The sequence below is a fragment of the Castanea sativa genome, chromosome 9 (genome assembly GCF_040712315.1).
Source record: "Castanea sativa cultivar Marrone di Chiusa Pesio chromosome 9, ASM4071231v1".
Taxonomy (NCBI): Eukaryota; Viridiplantae; Streptophyta; class Magnoliopsida; order Fagales; family Fagaceae; genus Castanea; species Castanea sativa.
The window spans coordinates 23792848-23819786 of NC_134021.1; the positions used below are offsets into that span (position 1 = coordinate 23792848).

The following is a 26939-nucleotide window of genomic DNA, read 5'->3' on the forward strand; positions in this document are numbered from 1 at the left end:
GGAAAAGTCTATTTATCCCGACATTAGATAAATCATTTTAATGCTCCAAGAGTTCAAATTCTAAAATTAGTATTTTTTTCCAAAATTGATCAACGTTGAGTAACCCTAATCGGGACTAGTTAAAATGTTGACAAAAAATGTGACCGTCTGATTGAGATAAATTTTTTTGCCATCCTAAAGATCATAAGATTGCCTTCAAAACAATATTTATTGGGCCAAAATTGAAGTTTCAATAGATGAAATTCAATAAAACTTCAAAATTCTAATTAAAAATACTATTTCTTTATTTTTCTGTAAAAATGCTTTTTGGGGGCTTTCTCGTGCAATAAATTATACAAATCCAGCCATAATGGGTGCAAATAACCTAGACCACATTAATGTAGGATGAATTATATACTCTACAAAAAAAGGGCTCAACAATATCTCCTATGGAGTAGGAGGAATTAATTTTTCAAGAAAAGTGCTACATAATTTTTTGCATTGCATCACTTCCCTTTTCAGCTTGAGAATCAGCAACTATATGAGGTTAAAACCTATGGAATTTAGACATTTAGACCTTTCCAGCAATGTCAAGTTTGAAGAAATTAGAGCTTTGGAAGAACTCTAAACAACAATGTTAGGACATATGTGATTCATGTTAGGAATATATGTCAACATTTTATGTAATTGGCTAATCCTTTGACAAAACGCACTTCACTTGTATTTTGGTAGATCTAGGATGAGTTTAATGCTTCAAGAAACAAGGTTTCAAGTTCAAGTGTTAAAGCCATGCAAGTTTGTCCAAGAATCAAGTGAAGAAGTGTTGTTCATTAAAGCTCGACAACTAATATCTATCGAGGCTTAAAAAGCTGTTTCAACCCGAGGCTCGATAACTACTCGATAGATAGAGTATCTATCGAGGTTTATGAAAAACAAATTTTCAGTTCTGATTTCCATCCAATCCGTGAATGTATATTTGGGTTTTCTTTTCTCACAACCTTAAACATTTACAAGGATTATTTTAAGGGCCATCACAGGTTGCACAAGAGCACAATTGCACAAGTGTGAAGAAAAGTGTAGTTCATGCAAATTGTGACCAAAAACCTAGTTTGCCCTAGTTCGTCTTGATGAAGCTACTGTGTTTGTACACCGTAGGGTTTTGTGACCAAATAACTTCGTGATTTTTATTGTGTGATGAACTGAAGAACTTTACAGCTGACATTCTTCTCACGTTGGTGATAAAGTAGCGTACTGGGATCTGCGCATCTATTGGTTAGTCACGTATTGGGAGCCGTGCAATACAAGGAGAGATTGTTACAACAGAACAAGTTCAATTGGGTATTGGGGTAAGGGTTCAACTGTAGGTTGGTATAAGGTACTGGGATTCCTTTACTTGTAACCGCTTGTTGTGATAATAGTGAATTCTCGGGAGTAATGATCTTAAAATCACCCAGTGGGATTTTTGTCTCGGAGGTTTTCCCCATTCGTAAACAAATCACCATGTCAACTTTATTTTCCGCTGCATTATACTTTAGTTGGTGATTTGTTTGTGCTGCCACGTACATTACATGTTAATTTGATTAATTAATAAACTTGGGTAATTAATCAATTAATTTATCACAAGGGGTCAATACGTTCTTGGCCTATCAAACAACACAAAAAATAGAATAGGATAGAGAGGAAAAAAAAATCAAAAAATGGGAAAGGAAAGAATAGAGGAGTTTCTAGAAGGTTAATGAGGTGGTAGCAGGCACACACCACAAGTAGGACCCCCTCTTAAGGCTTGTGCTCGGATGGTGGACTTCCCTAATGCATTCTACCTCCTTGGCCAAGCACCCCCAACTAGTTCTCCTCGGCACAACTATCTCTCCTTGAGAGGGATAGTGTAGATGGAAGGACTCTCCTTAACATGATTATTCATGTTATGGACTGGTTTGTACCTTTCTTTACTGTTTATTGGGCCGTAAGCCTCGGGACAATGACCTAACGTTATTCCAAGCCGATTAATGCCACCCACAATATTAATGCCCACCTACTATGCTCTTTACATTATGTCATTTAATTTATGCACTTTAAATTTATATTATTTATTTTTTAGTCATTTAAATTCTTTTTCTTTTAAATTATTGCATTTATTTTCTTGTTTAATGTTTGTGTTTTCCTTTATATTTGATATGGGTATATGATATGTGTGAAAGTTTTAACCTTCTTTTACACATAGACATACTACATCTCATGGATCTAAAGGAAAAACCAACCATGCATCTTGGGAATCTTTATATCATATATAGTGAGTTGAAGCTTGTTCTTGTGGACTACCATTTTTTATTTATTATGGGTGTAAGAATTTAATTAAGGTGGGTCTTCCTAGTCTAAGCCTATACCCTAAATCAATATGGTGTGCGGAGGCTTGCCCTTGTGCACCACTGTAACACCCTGGTTATTAAGTGTGATTTGGAAAAAGCTTGAGGGGCTAATGGGTAATTTACTCACAATATATTTTTTTGGCAAATTGATAATTAAGCTTTTTAACTTAAGTCAACTCCCCCCCCCCCCCTCTTTTCTTCCTCATTTTCACATTCATATCTCTCTCTCCCTCTCTCATTTTTCTTGTGCTGCCGTCCTCTCCCTTCCTCTCACCCAATCTTTGTCCCTCTTCATCTCTCATGATCAGCCAACACTGGATCGTCCCTCTAGCCACCGTGTACTCTCCATTATTTGCGCCCTTTCCCAACAAGAATCTAAGGTAAAAATCTCTAAGACCCACCATTTATGGTCATGGGTATTTATTCTATTTTTTTTTTATTGCTCTTTGATGTTGTGGATTTTATTTTAGGGTTGTTTTATTGAGTTGTTGGGAAGTTTAAGACTTTATTTGGAGGCTTTTAATTTAATGAGGTGAGTTGGATGTTTTGTTTGGCAACCATGTGGATTGGATTTCTTGAGGAATCATATGGGTTTTTTATTTATGTTAAGGATTAGGATTGATTGAGTTCTTTGCATTTTGGAAAGATTTTGACATATGTGAAAGTTGATGGTATTAACTATGAAATTGTTCAATTGATATGAACATTATACTTGTTGCGTGCCAAGTGTTTGATAAATTGCCTATATGAGTTGTGGGATTGAATTTCTCACTCATGTTGTGATGCTTGTTATATGAAGTTATTGGTTGCATTCCAAGTTTTTAATATGTGCTAACACATTTAACTTTAAGGTTAATCAAGTCTCAAAGCTTTTGGCATAGTATTAAAATTATAGTAATTTAATTTCTTTTGGGACTCTAAATATGTCCGTAACAGATTTGAGTAAGTTGCACTATGTGATGTTTTATAAATTATAGAAAAATTATTTTGAGCCAAATTTTTGGTGGTACATACTAGACATATAAGGACTTCTCCCTATTTAATTTCAAGCTTTTTGGATAGCACTGAGTGGACCAAACTAATTTAATAAAAAAGGCTGACTTGTAGCAAACTTAATCGGAAAGTTTGATTAGTATGTTGAGACTTTAAGGAATTACTCCAAGCTTTTGTTGTGTGTTTTAGCTTGTAAGTTCATATGTTCTTTCTTTGACAAGTGTTTTACTTTGGAAAATTTTTTCATGGTTTGGTAGTGACATGCTTTGTATCAAGTTGGTAAATGAACATGTTTGCAGTAGGGAAACTAAAGGCTTTGGTCGTGTCATAGCCCTATGAGTTTCTTGTATGCTTGTTTGGTTCCCATTTAGGTAGGGGTACTTGTCTTGGGATGGTCAAGCTAGGCTTTAGGGCCTTAGGTTTGATTTTGAGGGGATTCTTTTTTATTTATGGAGGCAAATTTGATAGTGTAATTTGTAGTAGGCCTTGTTATTAATAGGCTTGATACTTGTGTTTCTAGGTTCCAAGGTACTTGGTGATGGACCTTGTAACTTGATTGGTTTGAATGTTGTAAGGTTCAAATTTATAAACCATTTTGTTGGCTTTATTCCGTGCCAATTTGCTTGTAATTTAGCACTTAGAAACCCTGTATTTAGGTGGAATTCATGTAAAGGTAGTGTATGAGAAAGTGTGAAGAAATGCTCAAGACTGTGTAGTGAAGCAGGGACTCGCGGCTAGATCTCGCGAATGGCTCGCAGTTTGCAAGCCGCCAAATGATGCACATGAGTGAAGCATGCAGAGAAGACGAACAGTCATGCCAACTGGAGCACTACAGGACAAAAAGTCCAGTCTGACCATTCTGTTTGCTCGCGGCTTGAACTCGCGACTCAGTCAAGTCGTAAGGCCAAGTCACCAGCCAGCTCTATTTAGAAAATCTTGACTCTTCGCATTCCATTCTCACTCCAATATAAATACCCCTTATACCCACGAAATGTAGAGAGCTTCTAGAGAGAATTTTTTGAGAGAAAAACCCTACAGAAAACCGAGATTGATTTATCCACAATCTTTCCATAGAGACTCTTCAAATTCCTCTACTCTCTTTCTCTCCATTGTTACATCCTTGAGAGGTACATTACTAAAACCTTTTCTCACCATACCCATATCTGTGAGAAGGCTGTTTGGTGCTTTGGGAAGCAGTTAAAAGGGGACCAATTTCATATTGGTTGATGCTATGGGCTATAGCGGAATCTGGTAATCTAAAGAAGAAATAGGTTCGGCGCAACCTCGTTGGAGTAGGAGCTTGGAAGGCTTAGGTACACTGGGTAGATTAGGCTTGGAGGGTCTTCTGTTGTCCATGTATCCCAACTACATTCTTTAATGGATTATTGACCGTTTGGAGGGCAGCAGAGAGGTTTTACGACGAGGGCTTCGGTTTCCTCTTCGATAACACATCGCTATGTTGTCCTTGTGTTTGCATCTCTCTTCCCTTAATCTTTGCCATTTAATTTCTGTTGTGGATGTGATTTTATTTGGTCTAGATTGTTTATCGTGTTAAGCTTAAGTTCATATTCCGCACATTAATTGTTTGATATTAAGCTTGAATTGGTAATTTGTTAATTTGGGTCTAAACATTCATAGTGTTTTACATGCTATTTTGAACTTTCAATTGGTATCAGAGTGGGTGCACTCTTTGTGGTTAAAACACCTTAGTGCGATCCTTAACCCCGCATTGAGATGGACCAGTCTCAATCTTTGAATGCTCCACCATATTTTGATGGTAGCAATTATGCCTTTTAGAAGGTACGAATGAGAGCATTCTTATTTTCAATAGATGAATCTGTTTGGGATGCTGTTGATGTCAGCTGGACTAGGCCGGAGGCAGCCAAATCCACATGGAATAAGGAAGCCCTCGCAGCGTCTAATGCAAACGGCAAAGCACTTAACGCTATTTTTTATGGTGTATCTCCAGATGAGTTCCATAGGATATCTCACATAACCATTGCCAATGAGGCATGGCAGATTTTGGAGGCCACGTACGAGGGAACAAAGAAAGTTAAAGACACCAAGTTACAGATGCTGACCACTTGGTTTGAGGAAATAAAAATGAGTGAGGATGAGTCCTTTGACTCTTTCTATAGTAAGCTGAATGAAGTGGTCATCGGCAAGTTTAACTTGGGAGAGAAAATAGAAGACTCGAAAGTTGTACGAAAAATTCTTCGTTCATTGCCAGAGAGCTTCCGTGTAAAGGTGACTGCAATTGAGGAAAGTAAGGACCTTGATGAAATCAAAGTCCAAGAACTAATTGGCTCTCTCCAAACATATGAGCTTTCATTGCCAAATCAAAGAAAGAGCAAATCACTTGCTCTTAAGACGATAAATGAAAGGGTAGAAGCACACGACTCATCGGATGAGGATGTAGTCGAAAAGGATGTTGCTTACCTTGCGAAGAATTTTCGCAAATTCCTGAAGATCAAGAATAGTGGGAAGTTTGGTGATACAGGGAAATTCACAAGTTCTACGAAAGGGAAAAAGGACTTCAAAAAGAAAGATGGGAAGGAGTCCCAATCTACCCAAGAAGTCACTTGTTTTGAATGTAATGGGCATGGTCATTTCAAAAAGGAATGTCCTAATTATTTGAGATCGAAAGGGAAGGCTTATGCCATCACTCTTAGTGACTCAAATTCTTCCACCTTTGATTCGGAGGATAGCTATGATGAAGAAGGGAATTTCTCGGCGTTCATGACCATTGCTCATGCTGAGTCTTCGGAGGACTTAAATTTGCTTGTGCAAGAGCTTGGAGAGCATAGTGATGAGGAATCCATGGGTATTGAAGAAGGATCGAATGTTGAAGAAGATGAAGATACAGTTGGTCTTCAAGAGAACTACAATTCACTCCTTAAGAAGTTGGGAGAGTATGCAAGGGTGGCTAAGGCGGCTGTAAAGAAGATGAAGAAAGTAGAGGAGGACAATCGAAGTCTCCTAGTAAGATACAAGGAGGCCAAGTGTGAGATTGAGACGCTAAATGGCGAACTAACCAAAGCTTACACCAAGGTGAAATTCCTTGAGCTTGAGGTGGTTCAAGCAAATGCCAAAATAGAGCGCGTATCCACAAAAAGGCTCGATGATGTCCTTTCCTCTCAAAAAACTTGTTTTGACAGAACGGGATTAGGATACACCAGAGAAAGTAGCTCAACTATGAATACCTCCAAAGAAGTGAAGTTTATGAAGGCCAAAGAGCCAGCTGTAGTTGCCCCTAGTGTGGAGAAGGCAAAGGCTGAGAAGAAGAAGAATGTGGATGACCAGCGGGTGTTGAACAAGTCCCGTAATCAATCTGTGGTTAGGTCTGAAGCCAGAGCAAAATTTCTTCCACGATCGAAAAGAGTTCCTAGAATGAACCATGTGTGTCATCACTAAGGACTTCAAGGGCACACCCAACCAAATTGTCATAAGCTGAGAGCATTAAGGAATGCTAGTGATCAAAGGTTAAGAGGACCAAGAAGTGACAAGAGAACTTGGACTGTTGAACCATCAAGAGGTCGAAATGGTGACCTCGGAATGATAGATGTGATGAAGATGATTGGTGCATTCACCAACTGCTTGGAAAGCTTCACAAGAAGGTTTGAAAGTCCTAACTCTCGTACCCAATCCTATAGGGATATCACCCCAAATGTACGTGACGTGTGAGTGAAAAAGGGTACTCATGCATAAGCATTACATCATGTCCATGCATTAATACTTCCTATGTTGTGTGAATATGCTTGATTGTATGCTTATTGTTTGTGTTAGTTTAAAAAATTGGTTGTTTGTTTTTTTTCACTTTAAATTTTTTTTTGTTGTTGTTTTTTATCAATCTTTTCTTGTTTTTGGGTCAAAAAAAATCCAAAAACACATAAAAAGTAGAAAATCCTAAAAGTTTGATCGTCTTTGTTGAGTTTTGTCTTAAAACATGTTTTGCCATGTACCTTTGTATTAATGGCCTTGTGCATCTACGAGCATAACTTGTTCCCTATGCACTCATATCATTGTGGAAGAAATCTTGACATCCATGTGACTGTTGTAAATAGATCTTCAAACTTGTCATGAATGATTAGTGAATGGTTTTGTCGATCTTGAGATATGTATAGACTTGTGCCTATATATCTTCCCACTCTTTTATTTATTGTTTTTTCTTAAAAGAGCTCACCAAATGTAAATCTCCAAATGAAAAGAGATATTGAGCTGCAAAAGCCTGTCGCACATACTAGTATTTGACTAGGAAAAAGGGAAAGTGGCCTTTATAAAAATTTTATGATGCCCAAAAAGTCAAAGGCTGTCTCATCAATTGAAATATCAAAATTTCTGGCATCGATCTCACAATGAGATGTATTTATTCAAAAAGATCAAATGATATGATGTATATGGAGCCAAACGAAAAGCTTCAATCTTATGCTATCAAGTTTTGTGGGAGGTCATATATGCATACTTCTATAATCGAGATGGGTCACATTATCTGGTGCTAATTATGTATATTTTGGTTGAATTGATCATTGAAGTTTCACATTAGACTAAGGACTATCTCATCTTTGATACCCACACACATCACACAAGCCTATGATCAATGAATGCCATATGTCATTTGTGTGATTATACTTGATTAAATGTGTTTTCACATGCTCAATCTATGTTGATCAAACACAAAAAGATTTTTGAGTATTTTAAGTTTTTTTTGGAAAGTATTTTGTTCTTTCAAAAATGTCAAAATTTCAAAAACAGTGTTGCCTTGTTTTGGCGACTAAGTCGCGGGTTGGTTCAGTCGCATGCCCCAGTGGCGAGCCCATATAGAGATTTCTTGCGACTCACTAGCGAGTAAATGCCCCAGTCGCGAAAAATACTTAGAATATTTTTCAAAATTTGGGTCTTTATGTTTTTCGTGGGTGGAAGGTCTAGTCGCGAGGGGTACACGGAGATTTTTGCGGCTTACTTCGTGACTTCCTTGCGGGTAGAACTTCCAGTTGCGAAAAATACTTGAACAAATTTTCAAAAATTTTTGTTTTTAAGTGATCTGGCAACTAGGACTGGTGACTTGCACGCGACTTGACTCAGTCGCAAAAAACGCGTGTTTTGCGTTTTATGGTCAATGTTTTAAACCTATTCAGTTTTTCCCCCGAACTTTTGTGACTGTTCATTGCTTTTCCCATTTATACCTCTCTCAAACTCACTGTGTTTCACACAAAAACCACCATTGTTTTCATCCTTTCAACTTCAATCTTCAAGAAAAAGGTATGGGTTTTCTTATTTTCTCTAAGTATTTCATGTTTATAGCCTTGTTTTCTTGGTTCTATGAGTTGATGCTAAGATTTGTGATATATGTTGTTTCAGATATGGGTTGGGTTCATGATTGTTGAGTTTTGGTGTTTGGTTTTGGTGGACCTTGTTTTTAGGATGCTAGTTATGGGTGTTATAATGATTAAGTCTCATTGTTTGAGTTTGTATTTTGATCTGTGTTGGTTTGTACATCTCATACCCATTATGATATGTCTTATTGACATATGTTTTTTTTTGGGATTATTGTGATTTACTCTGTGTGAGTAAGTTTTTGTTCAATGTGGTTGAGTTTTGATGGTTGGGTTATAATATTTTTAACTTTCAGTTATCCTGTGTGTTGCTTCTGCCTTGAGGATATTGTCTGTTCTGTGTTTGTTTGATTATCTCATACTCATTAAGATATGTCTTATAGACATATGCTTTCTTCTGGATGAATGTGGTACACATTGTTTCAATACAGCTATTTCTTGCATGTTGAGGTCTATGCTTGGGAATGTGCCTTAGAGTGTTCTTGTTTAAGTAGTTGTGGTCACTATCACAATGTGTTATGCATTGGTACTATTGATAGGTTGTTCTATCCTTTTTGATCTGAGCCATCTCTTTCAAAGTCTAAATCTCAACTGAATATGGACTGAATGATGGTATAGTTTTATGCTCTTTTCTGCTATACTAACCATGTTACTAATGGTTGAATCTCCATCTATTGTGCTCTGTTTTTGTGGCCTTTTCTGCTATGTTTTCAGATGACTCTTACCAAGAAGAAAACTACTGCCAAGAAGGGTGATAAAAGGCTGAAAATGGACAACACCAAGTTTAGATCAACTCAACACTTTGAGAGATATAGAGATTTCTTCGTAAAGGCACCCATCATTCAGGAAAGATTTGTAAATTTGGTGGATTTGAAAGACACCTTCATTCCAAATTGTTTTGAGGGCAGAGGTTGGGATAAGTTGCTGGGTGACTTACCTGTAGTGTGTGAGCCTCTTATCAAAGAATTTTATGCAAATGTTGTACTGAGAGAAGATGAGTTAAACTGTTGGATAAGAGGAAAGGAATTCACTATAGATGCAGGTGATATAGATGAGGTGCTAGGTCTTGAAGGTTTAGATGACCATGACTTCACCAATTTCAAGGACAGGATGCTATCCATAGAGACTGTCCAATCTCTCATTGATGGAGCAAGAGAGGGGAGATGCCTCAACACTACTGCCTTCCCTGCTGACATGAGATGTCTAACCACCATCATTATGTTCAATTTGTACCCAGTTAGGAAGCTGACTACAATCAATAATGCCAGAGCTATATTTCTCATGGAGCTTAAGGAAAACACCTTCATAGACATTAGCTCTCACATCTTTGACACCATTGTGGATGAGAGCAGAACAACCTCTAGGGCCAAACTGATTTTTCCCAGCCTTCATATGAGGCTTTTCAGACTGAAAGATGTTGCCATCCCTCAAGATATCAGTCCCATGTCTATACCCTCGGCCATCAACAAACTGACCATCACAAGGATACAAGTTCGTCTCCCAGGTGATGAAGAGGAAGGTGAACAAGCTGAAGGTGAACCCATGGACACTGAGATAGAGGTTGCAGGACAAGATTCAAGCTTAAGAGGTCGTGGCAAGAGGAGCAGAGCTTCATCTTCATCAGCTGTACCTTCAAATGCATTCCAGATCATCCTAGAGAGGATTAATGGGCTCTGAGATGTCTAGAATGAACAATTTGACAGGCTAGCTGCACTTCAAGATTAGATGAACATCCTCTCAGCAAAGTTTGATAGCTTTTCCACCCAGCAGTGACCCTTTGGCCATTCCGGTCAAAAAGGGGGAGAATTTTTGAAGGGCAGCTCTTGAGGGGGAGTGTCTGTTTGAGGGGGAGCATGCCAAAAACTTATCTTGAGCAGTTTACTTTATGTTTATGTTCTATAGTTTCTGGTGTTGTGTTTTGGATCATTTTTTTATTATGGGTTTGCTAAATACTTTGTTAAATTTAAACTCATGGATATTTTTTTTTTACTTTTGGCTATATATATTTGAGTTAGTATTCAGTATTTATGCTTTGTCTGTACCCATGTTGCTTTTGTAAGCTTTTAGGGTTTGTTTTCTATAATTTGTAGGCTTTTATGGTTTGTACCATGCTTATGTAGCCTTTATATTTTTGTTTCTATGTTTTGTAGCTTATGTACTTGATGTTATGCTATGCACTTCTTTAAGTACATCACTCTTATGTCAGGATCTTATTCCTAGATGCATATACTTCATGTATTGTGCATTGGTTGAGTGTTGGACATGCAAATGGTACTTTGCATTTAAGCTTTTTAGCTTGCATGTCTGGATGTTCATTCCAAGTGTGAATGAGCATTGTGGTCACTATTTTATAGTGATTGCCTGTATGGTCAAGCTTTGGTTTATTACTTTACTCCATTGTGCTTGGTCGCATTGTGCTTGCCTCATATGTATTACAAGTTTTTCTGCATGCAATGATCATATTATGTTGTTGTGTTTCAGGAGACACTTGTTCTTATGATTCAAGAGCTACACAGATTCTAGAGTTAGGTGTGAGTGAGTTTTGTTCAACTGTTCCCAACTCACATGTTAAGTCTAGAGTTTATTTTAGGGTTTTGTCACGGAATAGCCAAAGGGGGAGATTTTACGGTTGAAATTTATCAACCATTTTGTTGGTTTTATTCCGTTCTAATTTGCTTGTAATTTAGCACTTAGAAACCCTGTATTTTGGTGGGATTCATATAAGAGTAGTGTGTGAGAAAGTGTGAAGAAATGCTCAAGACTGTGTAGTGAAGCAGGGACTCACGGCTGGATCTCACGGGTGGCTTGTGGCTTGCAAGCCGCCAGATGATGCACACGAGTGAGGCATGCAAAAAGACAAACAGTCATGCCAGCTGGAGCACTACAGGACAAAAAGTCCAGTCTGGCCATTCTGTTTGCTCGCGGCTTAAACTCGTGACTCAGTCAAGTCGCGAGGCCAAGTCGCCAGCCAGCTCTATTTAGAAAATCCTGACTCTTTGCATTCCATTCTCACTCCAGTATAAATACCCCTTATACCCACAAAATGTAGAGACCTTCTAGAGAGAATTTTTTGAGAGAAAAAGCCTAGAGAAAACCAAGATTGATTCATCCACAATCTTTACATAGAGACTCTTCAAATTCCTCTACTCTCTTCCTTTCCATTGTTACATCCTTCAGAGGTACATTACCAAAATCTTTTATCACCATACTTATATCTGTGAGAAGGCTGTTTGGTGCTTTGAAAAGTAGTTAAGAAGGGACCAATTTCATATTGGTTAATGCTATGATCTATAGCGGAATCCCGTAAGTTAAAGAAGAAATAGGTTCGGCGCAATCTCGTTGGAGTAGGAGCTTGGAGGGCTTAGGTACACTGGAAAGATTAGGCTTGGAGGGTTTTCTACTGTCTATGTATCCCAACTATATTCTTTAGTGGATTATTGACCGCTTGGAGGGCGGCGGAGAGGTTTTATGCCGAGGGCTTCGGTTTCCTCTTCGATAACACATCGCTGTGTTGTCCTTGTGTTTACATCTCTTCTCCCTTAATCTTTGCCATTTAATTTCTATTGTGGATGTGATTTTATTTGGTCTAGATTGTTTATCAATTCTGTGTTAAGCTTAAGTTCATATTTCACACATTAATTGTTTGATATTAAGCTTGAATTGGTAATTTGTTAATTTGGGTCTAAACGTTCATAGTGTTTTACATGCTATTTTGAACTTTCAAATGCAATGCCCGATTGAGGTGAATTTGGATTGGACTTTTGAGATAAGTGGCTTCTTAATGGGATTTTTAAAAAGAAATCATTATTGCGCTAAAGTATTTTATGGTTAAACCCATTTTGGAACATTATTCATGGTTTTCCTAAAACGTACTGTGTACTATTATTATTAATCATTTATGTAAAATGCATGAAGCATTGAAAGTGCATCATATTTCTTATTGCATATGGAAAAATGCATGATTTGCTCGCACGGAAAAGACTAGCATCTTTGGTTAAATTCTTGAGAATGGATTTTATGGATTTATTGCATTATTTGCAAAGTTTAAAGGTGCTTTGATAATTGGGAAAGTTGATACAAAATCTTCTTGACAAGGAATGAGTTTGAAGGTTTTGAGAACCTTGTGATATTTTTTGATATTAGAAGGTTTTGTGAAACTACTTGGAAATGAACTGTGTTTTGATTTCATGTAATTTGTGAGCTTTTTATGTTTTGCCTTTGTGTTGTGACATGTGATTACCCGATGATTTCCTACGTAGATACTATAGTTTGTGTGACATTGGTATCTTAGCACCCATCTTTTTAATGATTATTTAGTTCAGACTGTGTGTCAGCAATTGAGTTCCGTCTATATGTTGGCTATGAGTTATGTCGTTGTGACGGTAGATGAGTTCTGTCTTTGTGATGACATTGTCATGTGGCCCTAGGTTGGACTTTCTAGTTTTGGAATGGTGTTTTATTATTGCTCGCATTTTATACATTGTGTAGTTTGATGTAGGAATATTTTGAGAAATTATACTTATGTAGTTTCATGTTGAGATATTTTGAAAAACCTTTGTGTGATTCTATTTCAAGCATTCTAGTCACATTATTACCGATATCAATTTTTTAGAAATCAGATGGAAATTCCCAAAGTATAACATGTTTTTTAAAATGCACATTATCATGTGACTTGCATTTCCCCCACCCCCATTAATTATGCTAGCTACTGGGTTTCAGCTCATTTTATTCTTTCACAATCTTACAGATTAATTAGCTACACCTCGGGGATGGAGTTTTTCCTATTGGTGGTGATTAGAATTTTATATTGAACTAGGAGACTTACATTATTAATGGTTGGTGATTTGATCTAGTTGTTTTTTAATGAAGCAGTAGTTAATTCTATTAGAGGTTGGGCTCTTTTGAGATTTGTTAGCCAAGAATTTTATTGGGGTTGCATATTTTGAGAACATTGGAGTTATATGTTAAATCATTTGGTGTTTAGAGTATTCACGTAAATTTTGGAGGCACATGATTTGTAGTTCTTATTGTTTGTATATATGTTATAGAGCTTTGACTTCTATTGTGGAGAGAGATCAATATGTTTATTTATTTTATCATATGGAAAGAGAAAAAAAAATTCCCTACAATTTCTCTTTAAGGTTTGATTTCTCATACTTTGAACCCTTTTTAGGTTTGGGGCGTGACAACCACTATATTTGATTTCCCATAGGTATAAATGTTTACACAAGGAAAATTTATATTACTCTATGCCTTTAAATATCTTGCCTTTTAATTTATATCTTTACATTCCTTTGTCGCTTTAAGTCTTTAATTTATGCCTTTATATTAAGTTTTATTTATTCCCCTTGTTAGCTTCTCATGGGTGCAAAGGTGCTAGCTTTCTAACTAGCACCATGAACTTAATTTTTAATTTTTTTTAAAGAGTTTCAACTTATAGAGTCCGCTCTCGATGGTAGCATTTTACCACCAAATGAAGACACCAATCGATTTTTGGTGTAGGTGGAGATTGAAGCCTAGATCTCTTATTCAACCATTAAAGATTTTACTATTTGAACTAATTGGAACCCACCAACTAGCACCATGAACTTTAAACCACCATACAATGAGAAGCTTAATTAATTTAAGTAAACCTTTTGAAAAATGTGTTGTTGAAAAGATATAAAAAAAAATGCTCTAATGGCCATCCCTTTTCAAAATAAGTCTTTTTATGTAAATAAAAAAAATGCAAACTTTTTAAGTTTATCCTTCCAACACGGGCATTTTTAAATCTTCAATAAATGCCTTTTTCAAGCTAAGTCTTAAGAAGTTAAAATAGAACTTTTTTCTTTAAATGATGAACAAAACTTATGGTTTTTCACTTCCAAAACTATATTTTTTTTTTTTATACTAAAACCATGTAAACCATTTTATTAAAATAAAACTCTATCTTTTAATAACCTTGATGATAATCTTGAATATGGTTTAAAATGCATAGAAACCTCTTTTTATTGATATAATTTGCTCTCTCCTCATGTATTTCCATTAAAAAAAAAAAAAAAAAGCCCCTTCCATAAAATCAAGAGAGAAGCATTTTTTTTTAACTCTTATCCCAAAAGTTTAGAGCCTTTGTTTTAAGAATGAGTATTTTCCCAAAGAGTAATGAGGCTTTCCAAAGGAAAATACTCATTTTTTCAAATTTAAATAAATAGTTTTTTCTATGTTTTGTTTTCAATCAATTTCCTTTTAATAGCACAATTTTTAAGGAGGTTGCTATGTATCCATGATTCATTTCAATTGAATTAATGGCATATGGTCAAGGTAACATTTTGGTTTGTTGTGTTTATGCATGAGAATGAAAATTAGAGAATAAATTGGCTTATTGCTTTAAAGTGCATAAGGTGACATCTTTCCTCTCCCTTTCTTTTTCTATTATGTTGTAAAGTAGTATATATTCACATGCTAGATATATGTTTTCACATGCTATTTATGTATATATTCACATATATGCTTGTAAATATTCTTTGTAATAATAGTCACATGTTATATAAATATGTAAATAAGATATATGTAAAGTTGTGATTTACAACTATGTTTTATGTTGGTTTTAATTCCATGTCAAATTTTATTGTAATTCTGTTCAATCATTTTCCTGTATTTTTGTGGGATTTAATGTAAGGGTTGTGTGTGAAAGTTTGGTAAAGATTTTGTGAAGATGAAGATTCCGCGACTAGCTTGCGACTGGCTCACGAGTGTCAACCCGCGAAATAGGGCACGTGAGAAGAACATGCTAGAATTTGAGGAGTTTTTGACAAGTTGGATTTCGCGAGTCATTTATGACTCAGGCCAAGTTGGACTTCTCCATCTACACATCCTTGAGAGCTTCTTTACCTAAGCACTTACCTCACCCATTCTAAGTGCTAAGAGAAGTTTTGGTGCTTATGGGAAGTATTGGAAGAAGCCATTGAGTGGCGAATGCAATCGGGCAGAATTGCGGGATCTAGATAACTAGTGAAGACAAGACTCTAAGAAGTCCGTTGGTAGCTGGAGCTTAGAGGGCACAAGTACATTGGGTAGATTAGGCTTAGAGGGTCTTTTTGATATTCGCATAATCCAACTTATTCACTCATGGATCGATTTCGGTTTGGAGGGCCACGGAGAGGTTTTTCACCAAGTACTTCGATTTTCTCTTTGATAACATGTCACGTTATTATTTTGTGTTTGCATCTCTCTTCCTTACTTTTTAAGCTTTACAATTATTGCTTATTGTACTTACTTATACATTAGAGTAGTGTTTCAGTTTGTTGCGCACCTTTTACTCTTGTTCTGCACTAAGTTAAGTTAGAGTAAAAGCATATAAGTCATAATAGCAAATAAGCTGTAATTTAAAATTGGGGGTTTAAACAAGCATTAGTGTTTCTACACTAGTTGAGCTTTCAATATTCACATGTATGTATATGTATTGCTTGTACAAAAACTCTTTCAAAAATCAAATGCCAAGCATCTAATCTATTCTTCTAAAATGCAAACATTATGATTAAATAAAAATAAAGTACTATCCTTTGAATAGATGATGCAGGTTGCCTAATACCTTTCTCACTTGTAATAGAACTTTTGAGTCCAAAAATCTTTGGTTCAAGACGTCAGTTGAGGAGGTACATTATGACTAATAAGATATCTACCAATAATATCACTTTTATTATACATCAATCACAAGTTATTACTTCAACGATTGTGAAAAAGTTGAGAAACTTTTTGTCTCATTAGACTGCTTATTGATTAATTTTAGTCCAAAATTAATACTTGATTTGTATTATTTTGTCAAGGCCAAAAGATACGGATGGCAAGATACGTGTTCACAAAGGCTATAGGAGAAATGATGATCGACAAATTGAGAGGAGAAATATATACCGGTTGACATTATTCGACCTAGTGTTATTGATAGAACTTGCAAAGAGCCCTTCCCTGGATGGATAGAAGGAAATAGGTTTTTCTTATTCAGAATTTGTATTAACTAGTAGATTACAAAGGCACTGATACAAGCAGAACTGATCATATGTATCCCTACTCTCTCTCACTGGATAATGGATCCTATAGTAATCACTGTGGAAAGGGCAGCTCACAAGTTTCTTAGTTTGGCCCAAATGGAGTACTTGATGTAATTTATATATAAATATGTATTTTGTTGGGGGGGGGGGGGGGGAATGTAGATAGTTGCATTACTAAACTATTAAAGATGAATTTGGTTGTGGTTTTGGCTAGTCTGCCTGGTTCATTTTAGTCGTGGAAAAGAGATTAAGGGAGATGTTTGAAGAATATTATTTACAAGTTCAATTTGATTCATCTAACAAGTTAACAAGTTGCTCCCTTGACATAACTGCTTGCAACCCTGGTTGCTTTAGTCAATTCATGTAACATGCACGGTTTTTAAAGCAACCCCGGCAGCCATAGCCTGGACATCGATGTGTGCCAGATTGCTTCATCTGTTGTAAATCCACTAGTTTTCCATGACCTGGCGAAACTGCTTTATAAACACTACAATTCATCTCCGTGCATGGACTCAAAGGATAGGCCAAGCAAAGTTCCATCTATGGAGCTATTTAGATCATATCCATGGAAGAATTCTTCACTCACCTATGGGGAGATGCTATTTGGCGAAGTGAGTTGACAGCTATACCCCCTTCAAAAGGGAAATCGTCTCAGAAACTCGAAACTATCTGCAGAAAATCAGAAGAACAAGCGAAGTACCTAGCGAACATATACAAGCCATACAAATTTTATGGTGGAAGTATTTAAGTTAGCATTCATGACTAATGAAATCGCACTGTAACTTTTACCTGACATTAATTAATGTCAAATAAACACATTTTTAACAAGAATATCAAGGAGCACGTAACACGTGAAAAAAAAAATGAAAAAGAAAAGAAAAGAAAAGAAAGATAGTAAGATTGTTGAGCATATACTTATCTAACTAACTATTGCGAAGTAGGTTTGATAACAGCAATACCGAAAGACAGGGGCCGAGCTACGCTGTCCCTTGAGGGGGGCCACGGCCCCCCCAAAATTTTGATTTTTTCTCCTGTTAGGCTATGAGTTTGATAGCAAAAAAAATAAGTAAAAGGCTATCGCCCCTAGAAAATAATGACCGGCCCCTCCAATTATTTCTAGGATCCTTACTTAGTCCAATAGATAACCCTAGTCCTCAAATAAAATACTAGTCTCTCCCAATTGTCCAAATGATTTGTTGTCCAATAGACAATAATCCACACTCACAAAATATCATCTTTTACCACTCATTTTCAAACAAAAATTTACTTTTTTTTTTTCATCATTCTCAATCTCAAGAAGCCACCTACGGGATTCTCAAAGAAAATAGAAGTTATCACTGCTACTTTTTCTCCTAATACAAGCCCACACTGCCCCATGTTTCTTTCCTCTCATTGTTGATTGCTCTAAACACATTAACAATGGTAGAAATCAAATAAACTCCTTTCATTTATACAAAAAAAAATCCATATTTGCTTTCAGTTCTAGCTTCTTCTTGTGTCTTAGTATTTCAGGTTTGTTTGTTTCTTCAACATCATATGGGCATTTATAGATTTATGCCTTTTATATATATATAATAACGGTCATTTAGTTTTATGAATATACTTTGTTTATTAAGTTGTTCAATTTGTTGTATTGCTATATGATAATATATTATATCTCTTTACATATCATCATTTTTTTAATTTGAAATTAGGAGCTGAATAATTCATTAAAAAATAAGAAAATTTTCAATATTGTGGATAATGATGGGTAGATGGTGCTTAAAATAATAGTATGGAAATTTTTGTATATGTGTATGATAAAATAGATTGCCTTTTGTAACTTGGCCCCCTCAAGTACGAATTCCTGGCTACGCCCCTGCCAAAAGATTGATGAAGAGCATGTCCAAAGAAGAAAACAAGAAATTTGGGTTTGATGTGAGCAGCATAGATTGGCGTTGCCTTAACGGTAACCTCTTGGTGTACTTTATCTATAATCAACGCCCGTGTGTTCTTCCAGTTCTTTAATTCTGCATGGTATTAGTTGGGTCTTTTAATACTTCAAGATCCGGTACAAAACTTAGATAAATTATTAGAATCTCTGTCTTGCACGTGTTTCTAATTCATCTTTTATCTAAATGAGTCTGATGAATGTATTATACGCTTACTGCATATATTAATAATCCTAGAAAATATTTTATAGAAAATTGAAAAAATTGTCAATAAAATTAATCATCTTTTCTTTTTATTTATTTATTTATATATAAAATAATTTATTAAAACTCTATATAAGTCTAATGTTTATTAAAAAAAAAAACACTAGAATCTATTTCTATTTATTCTTTAAAGAATTTTTTTTATATTCTTTTTTAGTCCGGTATAGCCGGAACAACCCGGTATAACCGGTATTTGAACTGAAACGAAACACGTGTTTCGATACTGTTTTAAGCTCTGGTAGGGAGAATATCAGCCATACCGGCCAAAACGGTACGAGGATCCAAGTCTTGTCTCAGCCCTTGTCTATAAAGGTAGAAAATGTAGACAAGGATTGAAAATTTTATATTTTAATCAGGGTTTCTAATTTTAAGGGTTATTTGAGCGGCTACTTTTCCTATCAAAAGCTTGAATCTTTTTGCTTTAATTCGTGTTGTAGGTAGTGAGTTTTATCTGATAATTCTTACAAAATTGAAACCTTTGATTGAATTTTCTTTGAGTGAGCTGCGCATTCATTTATCTTTGGTCATATTTCTTTTAGCTCTAACAATTCTTTTGTAGATCTAATACTCTTTCAGCTCAACTCAATGTAGGGATAAGCATATGTGTATAGCAAAGTCTCTTCAAATGACTACTCTTCTTGGCTATAATGTTGCCATTGACTTGTAGTTGGTTTATCAGTCACTAATTCAATGTAAAGGTCATAAATATCACATAGTAGGGTAAGACTTAGCTCTAATCTATATAAGATGTATATCATGTTTCTTTAGTCTTGCATAACATATAAGATGTATAAGATGTATACATGTTTCTTTTTCTTTTTTCAAGTGTAAATTTCACCAACCTACTTGAGGAATGGACTAATGCCAGCAAGGTCCAAAACATTTCAAAACTATCCAACTTGGTCCTTAAACACAAACAATGTTACAACAACATTATCTCTCTCTCTCCAACCTACAAACACAATGCTAATTGCCTTTCTTTTTCTCAATGAATCTTATCAATGAAACTAATATAAATATTAGTTGAAAGAATATTATTCAAATTAGTTTCTAATGGTAGTTTAATCTTGAGCCGAGTGTCCATTTTAATTTTTTTTTTAATTTTTAATTTGGGTGTCAGGCATAATAACACCCATCATAGAAGCCAAGATGATTATCTCACTTGCATAGGTAATATCACCTTATCATCACTATTGTTGACTGTTTCCATGCGTTATCATGAGTTACATATTAGTATATATAAAATGAGAAACCATTTAGATATTTTAAAATTTTATTGCTTAAAAAATGTGTACGTTGTAATTCTTACACCAAGTTTAATTTCAACTTATATATATATATATATATATATATATATATATATATATATATATATATATATATATAGCTGAGAGAAAATTCAATTAAATTCTAAATTGAAATCTAATTTTGCGCTACGTGTCTCATCTAATTTTTAAATTTGTGTGTCAAGTGAATTATTAGGTGCAAAAGTCAAAGAGTCTAAATTCAATTATATTCTAAATTAAATTTTAATTGGGGTTCAATTTTGTGCCATGTGTCCCATCTAATTTTTTAATTTTTGTGGTAAGTAAATTATTGAGTGCAAAAACTGAGTAATCTAGATCTAATTAAATTCTAAATCATGTATATATACACACTGTAGATTCTTACTAAATCTAAGGGTGATAAAAACACCCTTTAATATCATTATTGTAGAGTATTAATTTCCCAAATTAGTTACTTTTACTTAAACCTCACATGTAATGCCTCATGCTAATCAATTATTTTCCCCTCTCCTCCCATACCGATTCAATGGTATACCTATTAGGGTCCGTTTGGTTGGAGGGGTGGAAAATTGGGAGGATAGAAAATGGTGGGAGGATGGAAAAGTAAGAGGATAGAAAAAAATTTATTTTCTCTCATTTTTGTTTGGTTGGGAGTAGAAAAGTGGAAGGATGGAAAAAATGAGTTTGAATAAATTTACTCATATACCCTTGTTAAAGAATAATGCTTAATTAAAAAAAAGTGACAAATAATCACAAAAAAAGAGCTGTCACCCAAATTTATTAAAAATAAAAGTAATGTCCCAAAAAAGAAAAAAGAGGCAATGTTCCTACCTAGAAAAAAAAAAAAGAATGAAAGAAAGAGGCACGCCAAGCCTTAGAAAATCAAAAGAAACAAAAAGAATAGGAAAAAAAAAAAAAAAAAAAGAGGCAACAACCCAGGAATAAAAAACAAAAAACAAAAAAAGGGCAATGGTATTGCCCAGTAAAAAAAAATAAAAAATAAAAGAGGAGGCAACTGCCCCACCAAAAGAAAAAAAAAGGGTAAAATACTACCCAGTTGAGAAGAAAGAAAAATAAAGACAACTTGAAGAATGTGCACATGAGCATTTTTGTCAATTAAGAAAAAATTAATCCTCACTCTTTTTTCTCTCCATTTTGGGGAGAAAACATTTTGGTAGGCTTGGGGAGAGAACATTTGAGCCCCACCATTTATTTCCCTTCCTCTTTACCTAACCAAACACACTTCAAAAAAAATTTCTTTTCTATTTTTTCTCCGAAGTTTTTCATCCACCCTATTTCACCTCCAAACAAACACACCCTTAATTTTCAAGTTAAGATTCGTGCATAGTCAAAGAAGCGAGCAGGGTTAGAAATTTTTGAGTTTTGAAATTTGGATACTGTTAATTTTAGTTTTTATTTAGTCTGTTTATTTTATTTTTCTTAGTTTGGTGGATTTGAAATCTAACCAGCAAGCTACCCATTGTGCTACCAATACAATAAGAGTGAAAATGAAGATTAGATCTGGAAGTGGAAGATCAAAATGAAAGTGGACGTATATGGTTTTGGGTTTTGACAAAGGATGTAAGAAAAAAAATAGAAATGGAGAAAAAAAATAGGGAGGGAAATTTATTTAGGTGGACGGGTAGAGGAGAATATTAATATAAAGAGAACATTGAAGTGGTGGGTCACTGCAAGATTCTTAGAAGTATCTAGTACATTTTAGCTAACAATAACAAAGAATGACTGATGACGAATGGAGGAAGCTATCTTTCTTGAACTGGGCTCATAATTTCTTCTATGTTTCCTCCAATTTAATTCTTATCTCTCTTGTAGAAAGATGATTGTGAGGAAGAGCTAGACTGAGGTTGAAGTGAGATAAAGAAATCGCTCATGTTCTACTGTAGTGAAAAATTGCTCATTGGCACTGCTACCACATTTGTAAGGTTTCTAAACCGGAAGTTTACGTGGATAAAATATGAGAGAGAACATTGTAGTTGGAGGAATTAATGAGCACGCAAATAACTCATTAAATTCTATACAGAATATTGATGACATAACATTTGTTTGTTTTTCACCATCAGATGTAAATGAAGATCTACTATTAAAAAAATGTATAACTTTTATGGAGTTACACTAGGTGTAATTTAAACTCATATATATATATATGTGTGTGTGTGTGTGTGTGTGTGTGTGTGTGCACGAGCGTGCGTGCGCGCGCGCGCGTATTCAAAGGTTTTTCTATTTTTTGGATAAAGGTTAATAATTTGTATCTATTATAATTTGAAAATACATATTTTTATTTTTCAAAAAAATAAAAAAGATAAACTTTAGAGATAAGTAGCAACTGTTATTTCTTTTTTGAATGTGTGAGATAAAGAAAATTTTCGGTAGGAAAAATAAGATGAATGTGAGGAGAAAGAAGACTAAATTTTAGGAATTCTCTTAGTTTTTTATTTTTTATTTTTGAATCAGAGTGTTTTACTTATATTTGGATGAAAAAGGGAAAAAATGCTAAATTTTATGGAACAAAAAAATGAACGTAAAGGAAAAAAATCCTAAATTTTAGGAGTTCTTTTTTTAAATTCAAAATGAAAATTTTTATTTGACATTTATAACCCTATTTCTAAGGGAAGTTGCCTTTCATTAATGAGGGTATTTTTGAACAACACAAAAGTTCAATTTAAATAAAAGAATCCTCTTTATATATATATATATATATATATAATTGTGATTGTTTTTAAATGTATCTGTGAATATTAGGGTTGTCCAGTGGATCAAGTCACCCGACCAAACCGATTGGATCCACTCGACCCGAAGCCCAACTGGTGGGTCCAAATAGCATGGTGGGTCGGATTCGGGTCATGTGTTATTAAAAACTAAAAGTTCGGTTCGAGTTGCGGGTTAAGCAATTTGAAACCCGAAGAAACCGACCCGACCAATAATAAACTTAACAAGGATTTGGGTCTATTTTCACACTCAAAGTCAAGACCTAATCTCCCTCCCACAAAGTTAAAATATTTGTTTTTCACGCCCTCTCTCTGTCTCTCTTAAATCCCTACCCTTAAGCTCTGTCTTAATGCCACCGCCAACCCTACTGCCGCCAGCCCACCATACTAGGTTGTGTCTCACCTCAAACCGTACTCTCTTGAAGTAAAGAATAATAGAAAACATGAGAAAGAGAGAAAACGAAAGACTTGGAAGATGGTAGGTTTCAGGTGATGAGGGTGAACGGAGACTGGACATCGCTGAAGTGAGGATTCAGAGGAAAGAGCGGTTTGAAAAAGCTTTCTCTAGAGGTCAATGGTGGATCTAGCTAAAGGCTCCTCTGATCTGCATGGCTTTGATCTTGTGTGATCTGATGGTAGATGCAATGATGGTGGGAGGAGGGAGTGGTGGTGGTGCTAGTTAAGTCTTATTTCTCTTCTTTTTCTTTCTTTCGGTCTCATATCTAGGTCTCCTCTCTCTTTCTTTCAGTCTCAAATTTGGGTTTGTAATGTTTTTCTTATTTGATTTGAATCTTAGATTCAATTTTGGTGTTTTCGGTGCTGTTTGATTTGAATCTCAGATTTGGGTTTGTGATATTTTTGGTGTTATTAGATTTCTCTAGTTTTGGATTGTGGTTGACATGCGAGATGCATTCTTTGAGTTTGGGGTTGATTTCTTCTGGGTTTTTCTTTAGACCTGAACACTCAAAGGTTCCGACCGGCTTAACCAATAACCCGAACTATCAAGTCCAACCTAAATATTTGGTCGGTTGCAGGTCCATTTTTCATACCCCCAATCTAATCGGGTTGGTTGCAGGTTAATCGCAAACCCGATCCGATCTGACCCCGTGGACAGCCCTAGTGTATATGTATGGGGTTACAAGCTAGGATAACAAAGGTTGGACGAATGAGAAGATAATTTTTCTTTTTCTATTTCTAAATGGGTTTGGGTTTCCTATCTTTTTAGTTCAGATAACAAAACTAGGCAAAGAGAGAAGGGATTTTCCTTTCCGGGCTATGGGCTGGACTTGGCTTAAGTCTACTACTGATTTTGTAGGCCCACATAGGTCTTTGAAGTTAAAATTAGAGGTTTCGTGCTCAATAAGCATGGTTGATCTCAAATTCTTGAAGTACTTTGAATTAAATATTACAAGTATCAAAATTTAACAAGGGAGAGACAAATGTACTAAAATAACTACTCATTGCACATATTTTCATTTGTTAGTGGGTAGTTTGTTTCTCCTTTTATTTTGGTATGTTCATGGTTACGAAACCATGAAAAGTAGCCAAGCACACAAGCCACACAGCTGTTATTAAAAAGAAAAAAGAAAAACCAAAACCGTATTAAGTGCTTTATTGAAGTAAGATAAATAGAAAACGCATCAAATACAAATGAGTAGTAGTAATGACTTTTAGATTCTCAAGTTATTGCACATCAACTTTATCTTTATCAAAAAAGAAAGTTATTGCACGTCAAAAACCCAACTCTTGTCTGTGGCTAACAAGAGTTCTATGATTCATTGGTTTCATACCCGTGAATAAAAACAGGTGCTAATAGAACTATTCTGTTCACAGTTACAAACACTCATGAATATTCCACCAGAAATATAATACACAAACTTTGACTACTATCACATGCAATACTAATGTTCTCAGTGACTTAAACCGTTGACAACAAAATTGAGTTTTTATTTGTTTTCATCACAACATTGAAAATAAGATTTAATTTCTGTAGACAGGAATGACAAAACACGATTCATTAAATTGAACTGTTGAGTCTATATTTTTATTGGCTTAATTACAAAGTTTTATGTATTTTTTTCTCTCTCATTTTAATGCGTTTTTTGGGCAAAATTGTATTTGGTAGAAAGTACTTTTGCTTGGTCAAACTATGGTCGAAGCTGCTCTTGCGATCTATCAGCTCGTGAGCGACATGTGGAATATAAAGGGTTGTTTGGGTATGACTATCGTGACCTGCCGCATGGCATGTAGATAGATTATTATCTTTTATCATGATTTGTCTTTTCAACGTTTTTCTTTTTTCGGTCTAAAGGATCAATAGTCCAACATTCACCCCTTGCGCATGGTGGTTGTGACTAGAGAGTGGGATCTAATTATATACACATTGAGAGATCTCATTTCATCTCATCCATCTTGAAGAGAAAGAGAGAGCCTTTCCCAAAGAGCTAAAAAGGTACTCTCAACCTCTTCATTCTCACATACTAGAGAGAAATGTTTATTATCCTCTCCCCAGTCAACATCTTCAAAGTGTTGTGAGGTTGTGTTAAAGGATAGAAACAATAAGAGTAATTACAAGGCCAAATTTATCGGAAGCTTTCCATTGGTGGCTCCAGAGTGTTGTCTCTGATCATCTAGTTGAAGAAATGGCTCTCTGAAACTGGTTGTAAGCTGGAGCTTGAAGGACTCAAGTACATGGAGGGATATGGGCATGGAGGTTTCATAGGCTTACATATATTGCAACTAATTATTTTATTGCAGATTTTCCGATAGTGCCATCGCGAAAGAGGTTTTTCTACCTTTATGCTCAGGTTTTCCTCTTTCTAAACACTTCTTGGTGTTTGGCTTCAGTTTGGTTTCTTTTTCGCATTTTATATTGATTCCTATTTGTTATAGTTCAATACCCTCTAACATCCTCTAACATCCTCTAACATCCTATTCGCCACATGAGTGAAACTTACGGGTAATTGGAAAAAAAAACCAAAGACAACACCCTCTAACATCCATTTCCCCCGTAACAAAATCTAATTGGAAAAAAAAAAAACAAAATTAGATAGAGAGTGAAACTTACTGGTAATTGAGGTTGGACCCGAGCCTTTCTGAAGATGCTAAAGACTGGACAGAGAGCAGAAGCTGAATCCCACCTCTGCAAACATCAACAAAAATTCTGTTATCAAAACCAAACACAAACACAAGTTGAACCCCCTTGTTCTTGCAGAGAGAGAAAAGAAACACAAACACAAAAACTCAAATACATTGATCAAAACCCACCTAGAATATCGCTTTGATCTTGATTTTGATTCAGCACCAAGCTTGCAGAGAGAGAGAAAAGAAACACAAACACAAACACAAGCTGATTTTGATTTTGATCTTAACCCAAACCGTGTCAGCCTTGAGATCTCGGTTTGAAGAGAAGAGAGAGTGATAGAGAGAGGGGATGACAAAGAACCAAGCGGCTTGGTGTGTGATGGAAGAACTCAGCAATGGAGAGGCAGAAGTGCAGCGGAGAGACCGAGATAAAGAAACAGAGAAAAAATACCAGAGAGAGAGAGAGGAGGTGACAAAGAACCAAAGACTGATATTTTGCAATAAACTATTAATATACGGTTTACCATCAGCTACAGTGCGATTCTATGTTTAGAATCGCACTGTAGCTCATGGTATTTTTTTTTTGCAATTCTTACAGAACCCCATACTCAATGGACCTCTGTTTTGGGCCTTAATGCTATCCTATTTGATAATTTGGCATTGAGAATGGGTTTAGCCCATTCACTGCTGGTGCTCTTAGCTAGCAATATAAATTTGGTTTACTTATGTTGAGCTAATTTGTAGTTTTAGTATAAAAGTGATTAAGTTGTAATTTTCTATGGATAAAGTTTGGCTACAAACTTGGTTTTAGCTAATGGCTACAATTTCACTTAATATTTTTTTTATTGGTTGTGAATTTTGACAAATCCACTATTGGATTACATTTTTTTTTTCTTATATCCTTCATACTTTCAAAATTTTCAGAAGATTACAGATCAATAGCTGTGGAA

The 26939-nt window shown here is 35.3% G+C and overlaps 1 protein-coding gene, 1 long non-coding RNA gene and 1 pseudogene across 4 annotated transcripts in view; 2 read left to right on the forward strand and 1 right to left on the reverse strand.

Moving 5' to 3' along the window:
* The window catches only part of LOC142610371 (disease resistance protein Roq1-like), an 88342-nt pseudogene that overhangs the window by 21166 nt on the left and 40237 nt on the right, over positions 1-26939 (forward strand).
* The window catches only part of LOC142610372 (lipid phosphate phosphatase delta), a 102134-nt gene continuing 86925 nt past the window's right edge, over positions 11731-26939 (forward strand). The window contains exon 1 of the mRNA XM_075782177.1: positions 11731-11735. The gene's annotated coding sequence lies outside the window, so the exon portion shown is untranslated. The remainder of the gene's footprint in view (positions 11736-26939) is intronic.
* LOC142609973 (uncharacterized) lies at positions 16873-26471 on the reverse strand. Of its 3 annotated transcripts, none has more exons than XR_012839732.1 (3): positions 26173-26471; positions 25973-26047; positions 16873-17330 (listed from the first exon to the last, which is right to left on the reverse strand). It is a non-coding gene; the product is annotated as an uncharacterized LOC142609973 (long non-coding RNA). The 3 variants fall into 3 exon arrangements; XR_012839731.1 differs by having other exon boundaries at positions 16873-17398; XR_012839733.1 differs by having other exon boundaries at positions 16873-18707.